Below are 17,404 nucleotides of genomic sequence, written 5' to 3' on the forward strand. Positions count from 1 at the left end.
TTGGGATTTGGATAATTGACTTTTACGGTGATGTTAGTGTTTTTCTATTTGTTAGATGTAATAAAAGCTTTGCGATGCGCATGTGTCCCCTCACTTTTGAACTCTGGCGTATTGAAACGCCAGAGTATCGCGTTGTGTTCAGATATTTGTGAACCATGCATGGTTGTTTTTTTTTTTTTTTTTTGACACAGAGAATAAGTGGAATTTGTCGAGGAGGCGCAAATAGCGAAAGAAATTAAGCTGCAGATGAAGTCGGCACAAATTAAGACGCGACGTCTCTCGGGGTATTTATTGTCTTTTTGATGCGAAATCATGATATGCCCCATTACGAGAGAATGCGGAGACGGCGTCGCCACCGGGCGGTGGTAGCAAAGGTCGAGGAAATGGGGTAAGCGAAGTTTCTCGTGAGTTTCTTCGTTGTTCCTCGGAACGAAGTGCACTGACGAGCACCGCGTTGTGCGTGAACCATAACCGGTCACTACGCACTGCAGCTGGCTCCGAAGTTCCGGTTCAGAAAATCGCGTTGAAACCTGGCCGTCGCACCGTTGTCTGGTGAGCGGACGCGTTTTGAGCGCCCTCCGTGGATATCGACCACTTGGCCGGCGCTTAGCTGTCGAGCCACTGCCGCAGCGGCAGCTGCGCTCGCTGCTGGTTTTGCACGTTATCTCGAGTTGCAGTAGCTGGCAGCTGCTATCTGAAAACAGATGCGCGCTGTATTGTGAACCCGCCGGCGACACCGCCACCCGGCTTGCTGCCGGCGGCCACTGCTGAAAGTATTACCCACGCCAAAGTTTCGTGCTTTGATGGTGTCGCCGGTGCAGCCCGAGCTCCCTAACGATGTGCCACTTCCTGAGGACATGCACCTACAGTCTCCGGACAACCAGGACTGCCTCGCTGACACCGCTGGCTTCAACCAGGGACTCGGCCGTCGCTGCCATGCCTTCAAGGGTGCTGATGCTGGACACCAACCCATTCTCCCCACTCCAGGATCTTGAGAACACATTGAAGGCAAGTCTGCGAATACTTTTTACCAAGCTCGCGTCATCTCTACCGCACCGAATTGAGAAAAACGTGCGGGAGGCTCGCTCTTGCCGACGCCCGAACGACAGTACACTAGCATACCCAGGGATTACTCTCATGTGAGAGGCGCGCGCTGCATGCTTCGTGATCCCGTTAGTCGCCAGGACGAAGAGGACAACTGTATACCAGTTAGTTATTGACGGACAAAGCAGAACCGTGCGACTGACGCGATGACGCCGAGCTAAGGTGCCCCGTGTAAACACCTAACACACCATTATCATTCGGCCTAAGCAGCCGTGCCGCATTATGGACTAGCAGTTCATACGTTTAGGCAGAGTCATAACGTGCTACATTTCGGCTCATCTCAGTCTCTCTGAGGGGGCCAATTGCGAAAACACCCGTGTAGTTAGATTTAGGTGCACGTTAAAGAACCCCAGGTGGTCCAAATTTACGCAGTCCCCCACTAGGGCGTGCCTCATAATCAAATCGTGGTTTTGGCACGTAAAACCGCATAATTTTTTAGGGAGACCCAATGCCGGAGTTCTCGGTTCGCTTTTTAAGCCAGAGCAATCAGCTCGCTGTCGACGCGGCCGAACCCGAGGTGCGCAACGCCCTTCTAGCAATAGCATCCCTTCCAATCCGTGGACAGTATGTGTCCTTTCAAGCATACGAAGCCGTTGGTCACAATCAAATCAAAGCCTCACCATGCCTAGCTCTTCAATATCATCACCACGGGCAACGGTCCTGCAGTGGAATTGTCGTTCGCTTCGAAGCAAGAGGGCTGACAAGAGTGCAGGGTAGCAAATCGGACGTGCGTCTGGTTAACCTCCCTGCCTTTTCTCTCTTCTATTTCTCTCTCTCTCTGGGGACATGACTTCTGAGGAACTGATGAACTCCCTGCTGCATTGCCGCAAGTGCAAGATCCTGCAACCACGCCCACTTGGTGACAACGGCACTGCCATGGTCAAATTTGAAGGTACCAACCTACCCTACAAGGTCGGCCTGCGGTCATTTACAATCCGTGTTTTTCAGTACCGTGCACGAGTGGTCGTTTGTGAGATATGTCACAAGATCGGGCATCACAAGGAGCAATGCCCCAATACTCCGGCAGCGAGATGCTCTACATGTGGTCTACGGCAACACCTTACGGAAGGCAGAATTCTTGGTCCCTGGCGCTAGCCGACGTCGGAACGAACTGCTTTAAAAGCGCTTGTACGGTTTTTAAAAGAAACAGGACTTAGTGAAAAACTATAGAATGTGCAGACTGATGCGTTTCTTTTTTCTTATCTTTTTAATGTTATCTTGTTTTCTAATCTTTTCTGCCCTTACCCCATCCGCCTGTGCAGAGTAGCCAACCGGACACTTAACCTGGTTAACCTCTCTGCCTTTCACCTCTTATTTTCCTTCCTTCTTTCCTTCCTGCGGCAACACGAAGAGGGCCCGAACGCAGAACAGAAGTGCCGCAGTTGTGGTGGTTCCCACTTGGGCGCAGCCACAAACTGTCCGAAAAGACGACAAGTCAACAAGAAAATTGAACAAAAATGCAAGCCGGCTGCCAAAAGGCAACGTAAGAAACCAGTCATAGGGGCGTCAGCACCGCTATCTCGAGAGCTGAACAGAACAAAATTAATCTAGACCCATGATCGAGGCAACGCGCCATAGTTTCTACACCGGGCCACCGGTACCTCCCGCTGCACAGTCTGGAGTCAGAGGAAAAACCACCTTCTCGAATGTAGTTAGACAAGCGAACGCGCACCTAACAATCTGTTCCAGCAATAGTTCAACTTCCCGTTGTTGTCGATATTGCCGTATGTCCATTATCTGGGCATGCATATGTCACCTAACAGGATAATTTCGGCATGATTACAAAATTCCTTAATGAATTAATCCCATAATGATTATTATGATGATGTAATGGCATTCTCTTTGAAACGGGGCGGTGACGAACGTAGCCTGCTTGATTTAATCAGGTAAGCTATAAATATGCTTTATCTAAACGGTAACTAAATGTTAATGTGCCGCGTACAGTGGAGGAAAAAAAGACAACGAAGCTCTTATGTGAGAATTATTTTCACTTTATTATTGAGTCCCATGCGTGAATATTTCAAGTTTTGTAATGAACTCCTCTCAGTGATTTCGTGCTAGCGATGCGAAAGGCTGGTGCGTTCGCAGTATATAAAATATTATGGAGGAAAATGTTTATTTGAGGGCGCTATTATTCACCCAAGATTTCTTCAGTGATGACTAACTCTTATCACTTCTTCTCATACGCACAAACGTACCTCTTAGAAGTCCACTTGAAAGAAATCCGATCTTCTCCAAACGCCAACACTTTTTCAAATGGTAGCGGGACCACGCTTTCTGTTCGTGAACCAGCGAGGTGATCGTCCTGAAAGGAACGAGTGACTCAACGTTTTCCGGCACGTAAATAATTAAGAAACGGAGGATGAGAATAATACATTTTTGACGCAGGAGAAGCGTGGTGTGTCCCGAGAAAACACGTGTCCCCTTGTGCATTAAGTCGTTGAAAAAGAAAGCAATTGAGAAAGATGGAGTGAGACAAAGAAAACTGCACATGGCTGCTACACGCTCTGGGCCTCAGTAGAAATCATCTCATATGGTCCACGTTCAAGATGCTCGACTTCCGATTGCTTGCAGCCACTGTATCCTTCTGACGTTTTCCTTCCGTTTCCCAAATAGCAAGAGAGTAGAATTTTCATTACTTAGGTTGAACATCCACTTATGGGAAAGCGCAGCTACAGTCAGATGTGCCCGTTCGGTCTCAAAGTGCAAATCAATTGTTTGACTCCTTTGTTTGCTTACACGAACGCAAACTGCACTTCGTTTAGTACTCCTAACATGCTGCAACAAAACATGCAAAGTTCAAGGGTCCTCGGTACCTTTGAACTCACGCTCTTCCCACTTCAAGGAGCCGTCCTTTGGACATGCAGGCCGCATGATGTCAGACATTGTGCGTTATTGCCAGTTGTAGTTTTGCTTCTAAGAATGGGAAACAAGTGAAGCTTATAGGAGCTGCTGCTGCCAATTGCTTTAAAAGTTCAATGTAGATATGGATAGCGAAACTGATAGCTCCGCGAAATTGGGGAAGGTTATTCAGTGTTGTAATACAGGTGTAGAAACCATGCATCCGCTGATTTACTTACGTAACGAAAGAAAATTGTTTGTTTTCGAAGAGACTGGAAATCAACATATCGATTTTACCAGTTTGACGCTAGAACTTCAATGAAAATGAGCCACTCCTTTATCCCAGTGATATCGGCATGATTGGTAATGAGCGGACGAATTGGCTAAACGTGCGCGTAAACATGGAGCATACACATATACATATTCCAACCCGCTCTTTAGCAACGATCTCAGACAGACATTACGAAAGCTCTCCACGAAACCATCTGCGTCATAGTTCCATCAAGAGTCCAAAAGGTGGATTTTATATGTTCTTAGCCTGGAATAAAATGCGCGTTATATGCGAAGACACCGTGAAGTCCGGAAACCTTTTTCACCGCCTGCGCCTTGCTGTAGCCTACACAAAAGACTTTTTAATTTTATTCTTGCAAGCTTGGCGTCGTGTGGGTGTGCAGTGGCGTAAGATCACGTGGTTCACGTGTTGCTGGAGCACCCCTGTATGTCCAGCAAAGGCTACAGTTGACCTTCGAACCTAAGTCTGCGAGCAACCATCCACTTGCAACCGTCCTTGCACCATGATCAGTTGAGTGGCCCTCAAAGAAAAGCTTTCAGTGCGAAGACTGCAAGAGATAACTTTTTCTCCAACATTTTGGCCGAATTTATGGCAAATCAACCGCGTAAATTCTGGAAGCATTTATCTAAACGAGACAGGCCGTGTCAATTAAACTAAAATTTCGTATAGTATCATTGAAGACCCCCATACTATCGTAAATTCCTTTAACAAACTTACTTCCAATGTAGGCGCCGCCTGCATGTATACCAGTGACACGCAAAAAAAAAAAAACAGATGTCAGAGGTTGACTTAATGGCAACTGTCCCTCCTAACCTGCTTATAAAACTTGATGTTAAAAAATCACGTGGCCCGGACAAAATTTCCAATTGTTTTCTTAAACTCTACGCGACTCAGTCGTCCCCTCTTCTGCAGAAGATATTCGGTTTATCGCAGGACACAGCGATGCTTGCTGCTGACTGGTTTTGCTCGATAGTAATGCCTGTCCATGAAGCGGAAACAAACAGCTGATAGATACGCACAGACCGACATCTTTTAACTAGCACCTGCTGCAAGATAATTGCGCACATAATAAATATGGGGCTCATGAATTACTTGGAATATAACTTGCTCTACCTTAATACCATTTCCGAAGGGGGCTTTGCACCATGGCCATGCTTTTAGGAATTACGCATGACTTTTCTACAGTTATTAATTATCATCTTCACGCAGATGAATATTTCTAACACATCCGACCGGCACCTTCAGTCGTTATTTATAGAAAAAAAGCTTTAAATATTTGATGCAAATTCGAAAATGGCGTCCTGTATTTCGGCGTTATTTTATAATGGCACACAGAACACTACCTGCAATTAATGCTAAATTGGACCGCGTCAGTGTTTTCCATTGTGTACCGCATGGGTCTGTGCTCGGACCAACAGTTTTCCTTATGTATGTTAATGACATTTATTGTTGTATGGAACCTGTAGTGACAATGGGGTTTGCTTTAGACAATTGTGTAATTTACACCCCAGTTAACAAAACTTAACCAATCCATAGAAGATATGGTCAACTTGTACAAGCATTATAAGATGCAAATTAATACTGATATAAGAATGTGCAATATACATCACTTCACATTGAGTAGACACTACTTGTTACTGACATGAAACCGGTGAACACTAAAATATTAGTGGATCGCGGTAACACTGTCTGTAAACTGGTATCAAATTTGCACAAGAGCATTTAAGCAATTATATTTATTAAACACAACGCTAGCTAGTGCTACCCCCCCCCCCGCCCCCCACCGTGAAAATAACAGTATATAGGAACACTAATGTGTTATGTCCTGGAGTATGCAACAATAGCTTGAAACCCACACCAAAAGTGCATGACCAACGTTTCAACTAGTAATGAAAAATGCATTCTACTGTTTCTCCCACGATGTAACACCTTTAATTATCCTCTTTTTTCGATGTGTTCATGAATCAGGGCTGAACTGGTTGAGTCTGTTTTGTCACTTCTGTACAGAACCGGTGTTTTGAGGACATCGTGCATGTCCTTCTGTTTCAATGCAAGCCTCTGTTTTCTCATGTTGCTGTAATAATCTGTGTAGAAATGGGATACTTTTGCCGTTCGAACTTTGTGCAGATGCGGACGGCACTGTGGTAATTCATGTCACCACGCACACCAACTTGCAAACACTTCCCTTGCTGTATTATTATTTTATCTTGAGCTACTTAATTGCTTTTTCTCAATATGTTCAATTCAAAATGTGGAGTGCTCACTTCCTGACTTTTTTTACGTGCCATCTCTCCTATAGGCCTTAACAGGCCTACGGTATTTGTAGATAAAATGTAACATAATATCTCGGCAGAGCTGAATATGCACAGCATCACGCTACATCACGACATGCCACGACAAAAGACAACAAGTGCCAGAGACCTGTTTGGGTCAACTGGCAACCTGGCCTGCAAACAATCGGTGCCGTCTCCATACGTATATCTCCACATCGTCCCAAACACTGCCGTAAAAAAAGAAAGGTAGCTGCCTAAATTTTTCCACTCCCGTCATGTGATTTGCCCAAACTTCGCAGAAGCATTGACTAGAAACCTCAGAGTCGAAACCATTCTCCGAAACATATCAGGCAAAAGAGGTGGCAGCTGCTGGAAAATGTGCCGTGCCACATAACATTGATCATGGTATGTGACAACCTCGCTGGTGTGACTGATAGCGCTCATTGACCAGCACATTGTGATATACTAAGTGTTCGGCCTCAATGGCCCCATCCCGTTCGGGTCGGGTTAGTTTCTGGAAGATTTGAAAAAGGTTGGTGAGCGAGAGGAAACGTCGCGATTGTTTCCACTTCTGTAGTTTAGCTGCCGCTTGTTGCTGTCTATTGTAACACATACACCTGGCAAAAAAAAAGAGAAAGAGAGAAATTACTTTTTAACATCGGAAAAGTCCCTCTAGTGGCTACCGCCAAAAACACAACTGGGAGTCGAGCTGGTATGGCATGGACCCTTCCGACCACGCGTGTTCCTTTAGTCGCGGTAGACTCATCGCGTAGCCTGTTTCGTCTGGTATAGGTAGCGACCAGTACACGGGACCATACCTAGCATCTTTTCCAGCTGCTTTTAGAGGCGAAGCTCCTTAGGGCGTGGGTCTGTCCTTCCTCCGATGTAGTATGTACCCACCTGTAGTTTTATTAAGTGTTCACTAGATGGCGTAAGTGTCGATCTTTCTATATATAAGTGTATATAATGTCACTAGATGGCGCTAGTTTTTCGTATAGTTGATGAGAAAACTTACAATGTAGTGCGACGGGTTAACGCTAGGGGTGTTATAATAAAAGGTGCTCGCTCTTGGCGCGCTTTCTCTTTCGCTCGGAGTCGCCGGATGGAAGACAAGGCTGCGGAGCGGAGAGCATGGAAGGCGGCGGCGGCACTCGCTCGCAGGCAGGATCCCGCGGTGGGAGCCCGCGAGGCCGCGGCTTCACGACAGGCAGCGCGGCGGCGGCGCGAAGACCCCGTAGTGCGAGAACGAGACGTTGACGCGGTGTTTTTCGACAACTACAAGCAATGACCCTTTGTGTTGGTCGGGGATTTCAATGTGGACATTCCAGAACGAACTAACGAGTGGCTCATACAACACATGGCAGCAAAACATGGACTCACGTGTGTCTCCTTAGACTATAAGAAACCCACGACAATTAGGGGGACTTGCATAGATCTTGTCTTCTCTAACTTCCCATTGAGACCTATAGAAGAACCGTTATCCCTTCATTTCACGGACCACAAAGCCGTGGTAATGAAGGGACTCCGCAAACCAAGCATCTAAGAAGAAGCGTCTAAGAAAATAAAACGTATTGTATATATACACACACTGTTTCTCACGTGTTTACTTGATCATATACTGGGCGAATTACTCGGAGTATTCACGGTTTACCGATGATCCCTCCGGAGCTTCGCCCCATCATCATAATTCACCTCGTGGATATGCTGTGATTTTTTTATTGTTGACGTTTATTGCGCTTCAGATGCAAATTGGCAAATTCACTTGCCCTTGTTCACACCATTCCAATACATCCACTTCCCTTTTCCAAGAACACTGTTGGTGGCTTGTAAATGAATTGATAAAAACATGCGTGCGAACAGGGGAGGTGATACGTCAAGAAACGCGTGAGAATAGCCAATACACGTGCAGTCATTCGAACCACATGATAATAAAAATGATATGCAGGAAAATAAAGATCAGGAAAAGCCGAAGAGAACTGATGAACTGTGCCAAGTTTTAATTCATTAGCGATACCAAAGTCAAACCGCTGATGACGTTAAAGGAGCAGGTAGGTTAAACTAAGAAAGAAAAAATGTATCTTCTGGTTTTACTTGCCAGAACCGCGATCTGATCATGAGGCACCCCTTAGGGGAGGGGGGGGGGATTCGGAATAATTTGATAGACGTGGTGGTCTTAAACGCACACCCATTGACGGCCCACGGGTGTTTTTGTATTTCATGTATTTCACCGCAGTTGAGATACATCCATTACTGAAAGCAAGCTAATGGGTCTGTAATTCTTCAATTTTTTAACGTCTCCCTTCGTATGGATAAGTATAATGTGGGCGTTCTTCTAGCTCTCTGGTACACTCGAAGTTGTGAGGCATTGCGTATAAAGGGCCGCAAGCTCTACAAGCATGATCTCTGCTCCATATTTGAATACATCGACTGTTATTCCACCTTCTCCAGCAGCTTTTCCCTTGGTCATGTCTTTCAAGGCCCTTCTAACTTCATCGCTAGTTATCGAAGGAGCATCTGTATCCGGTTCATCACTATTTCGAATGAAAGTAGCTTGGCTGTTTTGGGCACTGTACAGGTCAGTATAGAATTCTTCCGCTGCTTTTACTATGTCATCGAAATTGCTGATGATATTACCATGCTTATCTTTCAGTGCATACATCTTGCCTTGTCCTATGCCAAGCTTTCTTCTTACGGCTTCCTCAATCTTTCCCTCGTTATAATTTCGAATATACCTTACTTTCTTCTTGTTGATCAGTTTTGACAGTTCAGCGAATTCTATCTGATCTCTTCAGTTGGACCCTTTCATGTTTTGTCGTTTCTTTATTAGGTCCTTTGTTTCTTGGGAGAGCTTACCTACTGTTTGCCTTGGTGCCTTACCTCCCACTTCTATTGCTGCTTCTGAGATCAGCCTAGTTATGGTTTCATTCATTACCTCTATGTTGTCTTTAGCTTCATTTTCGAAAGCTGCATATTTGTTTGCATCTAGTTAAGGCGCCTGAAAACGCAGCGAGCGCAGGTGCAGACGACGAGATGCCATTCAGACGAGGCGCGCAAAAAAAAAAACGCAATCCCCAGCCTCCGCCAGTATGGTGGCGCAATCTGGTTAAGATGTCTGCAAGCGCAGCATGCCCGACATATAAGTTGCAGTTGTAAGGCTTGATTGGGCTCAGCAGGCTGCTGTGCAGAGAGCATTACAAGCCGCAGCTCACCGTCGACGCCGGGCGGACAGTTCACCTCGTTCTCGTCAAAACGAGGCGAACAGACTTCTGCGAAGACCCTGTTGTGCGTGGCGCCCAAATTGGAGCTACTACTGAGCGGCTCCACCAGCATACGATGTCACTGCTTTGTGGGCCACACAGGCCTGTGACTTTTTTCCAGCGTAAGCTGTTATGGGCTCATTCCAATAGCCGCTTCGGTTCGCTATGGCGTCCGCCGCCGCTGCCACCTCCACCGACGGCATCCGGCGAACGTAACCGCTATCGCTGGAAATGCGAAAAAAGTACCCGGTTCCCGCCAGGAGCGAACGCGCGCCCGCTGCGTGGGAACAAGATACTCTACCACTGAGCCACGCACGCGCTCGCTATCGGGCGCCGGAAAAAAAAAACCTTTAAAGCATGCGCAGACGATCCGAGCCTCCGCCAGTATAGTGGCCCCATCTAGTTAAGTCGCCTGCAAACGCATCGAGCGCAGGCGCAGATGACGAGATGCCATTCAGAGGAGGCGCGCAATCACCCCCCACCAGAAAAAAACACACGCGATCCCCAGCCTCCGCCAGTATGGTGGTACCATCTGGTTAAGATGCTTGCAAACGCAGCGTGCCCGACATGTAAGTTGCAGTTGTAAGACTTGATCGGGCTCAGCAGACTGCCGTGCAGAGAGCATTACAAGCCGCAGCGCGCCGTCGTCGCCGGGCGGGCAGTTCAGATCGTTCTCGTCAAAACGAGGCGAACAGACTGCTGCGAATTCCCTGTTGTGCGTGGTGCCCAAATTGGAGCTACTCTTGAGCCGCTCCACCAGCTTACGCTGTGACTGGGCTGCGTGTGCCGCGGAGGCCTGTGACTTTTTTTAGAAGATATGGTGCGTATTTGTATTGGTGATGAACGCAGTATAAACACGTGTGGTGGTCAATAAACCTTTGTTGGTAGTTTGCGCTCTTCTGTCGTCCCATGTGTTCTTTTGTGTCAGTGTTGCTCTTGCGTTGCAAAACGTTTCATTTTATAACCGTATTTTCCGGACTATTATTGTTGGCAAGGGCCAACTTGAGTCTCAAATAAAATTTAAATTTTTTTATATAGTCGCACCCTCTGCATTGTCTGTATGGAGGAAACAGTACACAGTAGAGAAACAAATATTTTATTGCTAACCAGTGCAAGTCGGGGTCTTGTATTAGACTATGCATATCCTAAAAGCAGTCAAAATCACTCTCACCGGAGCTGTCAGAAAAACAAAACGCGGTTTCGCGCTGTGCTCACAAGTCGAAAGCTGCCATTTTACGTATCGCCAGCTGCCTGTAGGGGCTATTTCCCGCGTGCAGCAACGGTCATTGCGCGGCTGATTTCTCTGTTTTTTGACGCGGCAAAGAATTTGTAGGCCTGAAAGTGAAGGTATCGCGGCCGCCATCTTGCGTCTAGTTCCAATTCTCACACCGGGCGATGCCATTCAGCCATGTTTGAGACTTAATTAATTAAGGAATTCGGTAATCATGCCGAAATTATCCTGTTAGGTGACAAAAATGTCCACACAACGGAGCCAGATCGCTGTAGTGATAACGGGAAAGTTAAGCCTAGATCTCTGAGAGCAACGTAACCTCGTTATAGAGAATACGGTGCCGGTGATGGGCAGGTAAAATGGGAAGCTGGAAATAGGCAATCGACCAGCGATTATGGTCTCATGACAAAATGAATTTATGGCAAGTTGAGAGAAATGGTCATTGACAAGGATGGGTGTAGCAGCATATATAGGGAGTGACCATATATGCATTATTTTAACAATGGCATATGTAGTTGGGAAAGAGAGCCAGAAGCGAATAATGGGCAGTCCAAGTTTGGACGCTAAATAATAACGAATAGAGTCACAACAGACGAGGAAGAACTTGGCAAATGGCGCAGCAAGGAGCGGGAACATAGTGAGCTTCTCGGCGTAGCACCGAGAGAAATAAGGAAAGAGAAGCAACAAGTTTGGTGGAAAGGATAAAGAAAACCGAAAAGATCATTGATCAAGGAGATACGGGAAGGGATCGATGAATGACAGAAAACATCACGAGAGCATGGGCAGGCAGAAGAAAAAAAAAAGAAAAAAAAAATGTGCCTGGCTTTGCTAACGCAAACACCAGAGACTAGTGGAGTTGGGGAAAGCCTAGTAAAGTAGTGGCAAACGACACGCTTAGTTTTCTGGCGCTCATGATTTCTTCGCGATGTTCTGCGTAGTATCACGATGAATTGAACCGGCCACGTTCATAAGCCTTCGGATATTCATTTCCTCGCCTACGCGAACTCTCGGCTTCCCTCAATCTAAACTCGGGATGTTCACTTCGGCGACGCTTGGTTTCAGCTTCCCTACCTTTCGCTTCAGTCTTTCGGAAGCAACTAGTGTCCATTTCTCTGGTCGAAATCTGCCTTGCCGCCGCCAGAGGCATCGGCTGCAGTCACGGACACCGGCGCGTTATGCGCGAACGCAGTCGCTGCAGCTCTACGCGTCTCACTACCAGCTGCCTCACTCCTCCTCTGCACCTCGCATCTGATATGCTGCGCGATGCTATTTTTATAATCTTCTTTCACTCTCTCTCTCAGCTCGCTCTCCCCCAGCTCGGTGAAGCTATCGCCCAGCTGGTATGGGTTATGGGGTTTTTAAATACGAAGCTGTTTAAGCCAGCCGTAATTTGTGGTTCGCATCAAGAAACTATCATCATCAGCAATGAAGAAATAAATAAACGAAAATAAACTTTCTTGCCGAGGCACGATACAGGTATACAGCTTCGCCGTAAGAAAAGAAGCTCACTGCCATTCCACTGTGTGAAGAGGGATGACCAGCGGAGCTGTACGTTAGTTAGTTAGTTATGTAAGGTTTTGTGGCGCAAAAGCAACTAAGGCTATGATGCGCCATGCACAGGTTGAAAATATATAATTTGATAAAAGTGCTTCAAGCAACAAAGATCATTTACTTTAAAATTTGTTTAAGAACCCTGTTTCATCTAAAAAATTAAAAACATCGTCTAGAGATACAAGTGCATTTTCAGCTAGGATCAGGGATGGATGAAGTGGTGTTAGTGTTTTGTAAAGTTCATAAAAATATTTCTGTCTTTTTTCCTCCAACGCCGGACATGTTATTAAAATGTGATTCACAGTTAGGGATTCTTGGCAGTGATCACAAACTGTTTGTTGTTCATTTTTCAATAAAAAGTTATGTGTGAGATGTGTGTGTCCGATGCGAATGCGACATAGAATGACTTCCATGAAACGTTCCTGGTGATAAGATGTCTTCCACTCCTGTAGTATGGGTTTTACTATTTGTAGTTTGTTATTTACTTGGCAGCCCCACTCGTGTTGCCACTTTGAGGTGATCGCAGCACGGACCACCCGGACACAGTCCTTGAATGGAAGATTTATTTGTCTAATTTTGTTACAGGCTGTGAGTGCAGCACATTTGTCCGCCTTTTCATTTCCCGGGATTCCCACGTGACTTGGAACCCAACAGAGACGAATTATTTTACCATGCTTTTCACATTTGCCGAGCATTCTCAGGATGCAGCCGAGAAAAGGTTCGCACTCTGATTTTCTATGGAGAGAATTAAGTGAACTAAGGGAATCTGTGTAGACAACCGCTTTTTTATAATCTTCTGTTACTATTTTTTCTAAGGCCATAAGCAGGGCATATACTTCGGCTGTAAAAACTGAAGCAGACTGTGGCAACCTAAGACAGTTTTCCCAGTATTCCGATACAACTGCGCTTCCAACATGTTCATTTGTCTTGGAACCGTCAGTGTAAAACTCGGTGTAGTCATTGTATTTATTTTGTAATTCTAAGAAATCTTGCATTATGTGTTCAAGCGGTGTTTCTTTTTTCTTGTGGCATGTTAGGGTAAAATCGCAAAAATGTGCGAAATCATACCACGGGGGCAGTCTATTCGGTGTTTCGGCGACCTTGAGAGCCTCGCTCGGAACATTGTAGTTTTGGCACATATCTTCAAATCGAAGGATAAGTGGTCTCACGCTGTGTGGTTTGTTGGCATAGTGTATTCTGTTTGTGGTGTAGGTAGCAAGAGTGTGGCATATATGATTGGGTAGAGCTGTGATTCTAAGCACGTATGAGATTGTGAGCAAAGCTCTTCGGTGCTCCAAACAGGGTTCGTTACTCTCGGCATACAGGCTTTCTATTGGGGAGGTCCTGTATGCGCCAGTTGCTAAGCGTAGTCCGTGGTTGTGTGTGGGATCAAGACGTTTGATGTATGACTGCCTTGCTGACCCGTAAACTATGCAACCGTAGTCAAGAATGCTGCGCACGACAGAGCGGTAAATACGTAACAGGCACGTTCGATCGGCGCCCCAATGTTTACGTGATAGGACCTTCAGGATGTTAAGCGCTTTGTTTGCCTTAGTTGTTACGCTGTTAATGTGAGCGATGAAGTTTAATTTGCTATCAAAAATGATTCCTAAGAACTTTTGTTCGTGCTTAACCGGTAATGGGCTTTGATTTATTTTGAGAACTGGGTCCGGGTATAGCCCCCTTTTTTGTGAAAACACGACTGCCACAGTTTTTTGTGTAGAAAAGCGAAATCCATTTTTATCGGCCCATTGCGTCAACTTGTTTATTGTTATCTGGGTTTGCCTTTCGCATGTAGACATTCCCGAGGCACGGCATGCAATCTGAAGGTCGTCGACGTATAAAGAGTGCATAATGTTGGACGGTATAACCGAATTTATGGAATTCATCTTCACCATGAAAAGAGTGGTGCTTAATACGCAACCCTGTGGGACGCCATTTTCTTGAACAAAGACTCGGGACAGTGTTGCGCCCAGACGGACTTGAAATGTTCGGTTTGACAGAAAATCGGCCAGACAGTTCAGCATCCTGCCACGTATTCCTAGTGTAGCTAGATCTTGTAAAATGCCATACCTCCATGTGGTGTCGTAAGCTTTTTCTAGGTCGAAAAACACCGCTAGGCAGTGCTGTTTGTACAGGAATGCCTCACGTATGGTATGTTCAAGACGGACAAGATGTTCAGTTGTTGAGCAGCCTTTCTTGTAACCACACTGGTGAGTATCGAGTAAGTTATCTGTTTCAAGAACTTATGTTAGCCTTATATTTATTATGCTTTCGTACGATTTTGCGAGACAACTTGTTAGTGCTATAGGTCTATAGCTGCTGGGAGTATTTGGTGACTTTCCCGCTTTTAAGAAGGGAACAATAATGGCCTTTTTCCACTCTGCAGGCATTTTACCCGTTTCCCAGATCATGTTGAAAAAACGCAACAACGCCTCCACGGCTTTCTGGGACAGGTGGGCCAGCATAGTGTAATGTATTTTGTCAGGACCCGGTGCTGTTTTCTTACCCGAACAGATCACTCTGTTTATTTCATGGAGCGTTAAAGGGGCATTAAACGGTCTGTCTGAATTTCCCGTTGTCGGGAGCTTTTGCTTTTCTGCGGACTGTTTGTGTTTAAGAAATGTTGCGGAATAGTTTGCCGAGCTAGATATAGTGTAGAAGTGTTGGCCTAATATGTCTGCTTGTTCCTGTAGACTTGTTTGCGTGCCTGGAGTTGAGAGTACGGGGATCGTGTAGGAAGCATAGTCGCCCCTAAACTTGTGAACCTGATCCCACATTCTCTTGGATGTTATTGAACTGTTAATCGATGAGATATAGTTTTTCCATGAATTTCGTTCTGCTTGCCTACGGATATACCTCGCCTTTGCTTTCGCTTTTTTGAATGATAACAGATTATCTTGGGTTGGGTACCTTCGGAAGATACCCCACGCTTTGTTTTGCAATTTTTTAGCTTCTGTGCATTCGTTTGTCCACCAGGGTTTTAGTTTTTTTCTTAAGAATCCTGAAGATTGGGGAATAGCCTCTTCCGCCGCAGCAACTATGCAAGTAGTAATCCTCTCATTCGCTTCGTCTATGCTTAGGTCATCTAAGATCAGTTTGTCTAGACTAGCTTTTTCGGTGAAGAGAGGCCAATTTGCAAGGTGAAGTTTCCAACGGGGTGGTCTAGAAGGTAGGATAGGTAGCTTGGATGTTGGTTTTATGATTGCAGGCATATGGTCACTACCATAGGGATTATCGATAATACTCCAGTGGAAATCACTATAGAGAGACGGAGAGCACAGTGCTAGATCCAGACAGCTCATAGCTCCTGTGCTTGGAGAGCAGTAGGTTGCAGCACCGGTGTTTAAAAGGCATACGTCATTTGCAAGGATAAAATCTTCAAGTGTTTGTCCCCTGGTGTCGTTTGTTTTACTACCCCATAGCGTGTTATGTGCGTTAAAATCACCCGCGATTAAAAAAGGTTGAGGTAGCTGGTTTAAAATTAACTCTAGGTCTTTTACGGTAAAATGTGATTGTGGTGGAATGTATAGCGAACAAATGGTGATGGTTTTGTGCGCTAAAATGGTGACAGCAACAGCTTCTATGTGACTGGTAATGGCAACTTCTCTAGCTGCGATACCTGCCTGCAGAACAATGGCTACACCACCCGAAAGCCGGCTCGCCTGGGTACGGTCGCGCCGTACCACAGTGAAGCCTTTTAAAAAATTTTTATGTTTTTCGCCAAGGTTTGTTTCCTGCAAGCACAAGGCCGCAGGAGAGAAGTTACTTAGCATGTCTTTGATGTCACCTAAGTTGCGTAATAGACCTCTGCAGTTCCAGTGAATAATAAAAGCCATTTTGAAACTGAAAGATAAAAAAATTTCATTACGATTGGATAAGATATAAGGTGTGAGGTGACATGGATGTGGAGAAGGCTAATACAAAGGAGCAATAACCCTTAGGGTATCACTTTCTTAAATAGTGTGGTTATTGGGACTTTGTCCCTCTTTGCGCGCTCGAGAGAGCGCTTGTCCTTCGGCGTCAATGACACCGTGGTTTTTGCGTCGACCTCCATCGCTCTCTCAGAGGCGCTGGAGGATCGAGAGGTGGGCGCCGGGACACGTGTCTCGGGCCGTGGAGTTCGATTGAGTTTAGGGCCCAGCGGGACTGGCGTCTGCGGGCCCTTCGAAGAGGATGGAGCAGCACTGGCTGCTGCCACCACGGGGGCAGGAGGGGTCACTGCGGTACCACTGTGCATGGGCTCGGAGGACTCCCGAGGCCTCTGTGACGCTGCCCCCACCTGCGTCACTTCGGCATAACTTCTTCTAGAAAGGTAAGACAGTCGCTTTCTTGCTTCATAGAACGAGATTTTTTCTTTCACAGTTAGTGCAATTACTTCCTTTTCTTTTTTCCAGCAAGGGCAGGACCGCGAGTAGGCTGGATGGTCCCCTTTGCAGTTGACACAGTGTAGAGAAGAAGTGCAATTGTCAGATTGATGGTCATTGGAACTGCATTTAGCACAGGTTGTTTGTCCTCGGCATGCGTGTGAAGCATGTCCAAACCTTTGACACTTGAAACATCGTCGGGGGTTCGGGATATATGGTCTGACATTTACTTTTACGTACCCTGCGTTTAGAGAGGTAGGCATTTCGCTTGTTCCAAAGGTGAGTATGACATGTTTTGTGGGAATTTCTTGATCATTTCTGCGGATGACAATCCTTTGTACTTTGGTCACGTTTTGTTCCTGGAAACCCTCCAGCAGTTCCTCATCGCTCAAACCAAGGAAGTCCTCCTCGGATATCACACCCCTGCTTGTATTTAGAGTTCTGTGGGCTGAAATTGTAACTGTGGCATCGCCAATACTGGTAAGTTC

This window comes from Dermacentor silvarum, chromosome 10 (genome assembly GCF_013339745.2).
Source record: "Dermacentor silvarum isolate Dsil-2018 chromosome 10, BIME_Dsil_1.4, whole genome shotgun sequence".
Taxonomy (NCBI): Eukaryota; Metazoa; Arthropoda; class Arachnida; order Ixodida; family Ixodidae; genus Dermacentor; species Dermacentor silvarum.